Source organism: Petaurus breviceps, unplaced genomic scaffold (genome assembly GCF_028583685.1).
Source record: "Petaurus breviceps papuanus isolate PSGF00001 unplaced genomic scaffold, PetGlider_PUasm1.0 556, whole genome shotgun sequence".
In the NCBI taxonomy this organism is placed as follows: Eukaryota; Metazoa; Chordata; class Mammalia; order Diprotodontia; family Petauridae; genus Petaurus; species Petaurus breviceps.
In genome coordinates, this window is record NW_027186374.1 from 429,935 (window position 1) to 432,326 (window position 2,392).

General features: G+C 42.1%; 1 non-coding gene across 1 annotated transcript; it reads right to left on the bottom strand.

Moving 5' to 3' along the window:
* Positions 1-564: 564 nt before the first annotated feature.
* Positions 565-671, bottom strand: LOC138172969 (U6 spliceosomal RNA). The gene has a single exon (XR_011171277.1). It is a non-coding gene; the product is annotated as a U6 spliceosomal RNA (small nuclear RNA).
* Positions 672-2,392: the final 1,721 nt, after the last annotated feature.

The window sequence follows — 2,392 nt, forward strand, 5'->3', positions numbered from 1 at the left end:
AAATACACAATAGGGATAGTTTAGAACACTGTGGTTTTTATAATTTAAGACACTTTGAGAAAAGCAAATGCTTGTTTCCTTATTTGGAAACAAGAAGACTTTCTCCATAGTTGTCTTCCAATATAAAAATATTTCACAGTTTGATTTACCTTTATCCAAGGGGAAAATGAATCCCTCCTACACCCAGATGAATTTTTTTTGTGGTATTTAGTATTTCCAAAAGCATTTTCCCCCAGATTTAGACTGAATCGGTACCAGTTGAGCTTCCCTGACGAGGTGCTAATATACAAAATATATCAGCATACTGGCTTAAGCCTATGTGTTAACAAAAAGGGATTAATGTAAAATGTTTGCCAACGTCATTCTCAGAATCTTTGCCACTGTTCTATGTAAGGACGCACCTGATTCATTCCTTGAGCATTTCTTATATTCACTATGACAACGCAGACATTAGTAGATGTCTTTAATGTATTTCCCAATTTTGACTTATAGTTTCTGAAAAATATAAGATTTTCCCCATCCAATTTTAAGCATTTTTTCTTCCCACAGTTTAATTCCATCTGCAGAAGTATGGAATGCTTCATGAATTTGCATGTACTCCTTGGGCAGGGGCCATGCTAGTCTGCACTGTATCATTCTCATTTTAATATATGTGCTGCCAAAGCAAGCACGAGCTACCTAATTCCTAGCTAAAAATTCAGATTCACTGTAGCCTTGAAAACTTAATAAATGAACTGTATTACAACTGAGGCATTATCATACACAAGTCTGGATACAACCTTGATCCCTAAAAGTTTAAAGACAATGCTTCCATACCTAACTCTCATAATCTCCCAACACTATGGGATGGAAAGTTTTCAAAAGATGATTTGGGAAGAGGGAAAGGCATGGCGCATCCCAGTAATCCTTTAACTACAGGATTCACACTGAGCGTGCTGCCAGTGAGCTGCAGGAAGATGAGCTCCCCCTCCCACCCCGGTATTCCAGTACTTTTATTCAGTTATGAAGAATACTTATTTTGATCTACCTACCACGTGTGTTAGTCCAAAGAACATTGCCTTTAAAAGAATAATAGTGGGGCAATACCTCATTCCAGGATCATTCCTGTCTGAACTCCATTGAAAAAGGTTAGAAGAATGAAATGAATAAAAAGTGGAGCTGGCTCTTGTGGAGAATTGTAATGTTTATAAAGCCTTTTACCTATGTCCTCATTTAGTCCCTGCAACAAGCCTATAAGGTCAGTACTATTTCTGAGAGAAAGAGGTGGGGGAGGGAGGGAGGGAGGGAGAGAGAGAGGCAGAGGGAGATACAGAGAGAGACAGAGAGAGACAGACAGACAGACAGAGGCAGACAGACAGAGAGAGACAGAGAGGGTGAGGGAGGGAGAGAGAGAAGGAGGGAGAGTGGGGGGAGGGATGGAGGGAGAGGGAGAAAGAGAGGAAGGGAGAGGGAGAGAGAGAGAGGGAGGGAGGGAAGGAGAGGGAGAGAGAGAGAGACAAAGACAGAGATAGAGAGAGACAGAGAGAGAGAGAAGAGAGAGACAGAGACAGAGACAGACAGAGACAGAGAGAGATACAGAGAGAGAATTTGTAATTTCACTGGTACAGAGAATTCTTATTGACAAAACTACACCTATCAATGTAGACGAACAATCTGCAGTCTCGGCAGCTCAGAAAAGTTAAGGATCTTGTCCATTGTCACATAGCTAGTAAGTGACAGAAGTAGAAAAACATGCTGGATTTGGAGTCACAAGCCTTGTACTTTGAAGCCCAGCTATGTTTATTGTGTGACTGTGGGCAAGTCCTTTCTCCTGCCCTCTTGACATCAGTTTCTAGGACTGCATGACTGAGATTATAAAATCTGCATCATGGCTTTGTTGGGAGGAAAATAATTATGTAAACTTTGGAATCAGTTGATGTTATATGCATGTGAACAATTATTATTACCTGGGTGACTATGGGAAATTGACTTCGCTTTTTCTTCGGGGTATGTGTGTGTTCAGGGAAGACTAGTCCCTTTGGTGCAAAAGCTGCTGAACACTTCTTGGGCTGCTTCTCCCCCTTGGGCATCCACCTCTCACCTGCTGCTCCTAGGGGCTGTAGCACATGTGGCCCTACCCTGGGAAGCAATTTTGGCAGATGGACTAAATCAGGTTAAGGCTAAGTGATGGGCCTCAAGTCCATTACTGAGAGAGGAGAGTGTCTATCACAAGAACGTGAAGACTTCCCCCAGGAAAACAAGTGGATGTTAACAATTTGTTCCAACAATCATGAAGGCGACTGAAGCAGGTACCATGGAGAGCTTAGAGCTTGGTCGGACATCAAAGATGCTGAGGTCGCACACTGCATCCTGAGCCATTGCTATTCATCTTGACTTTTGTCTTGCCACTGGA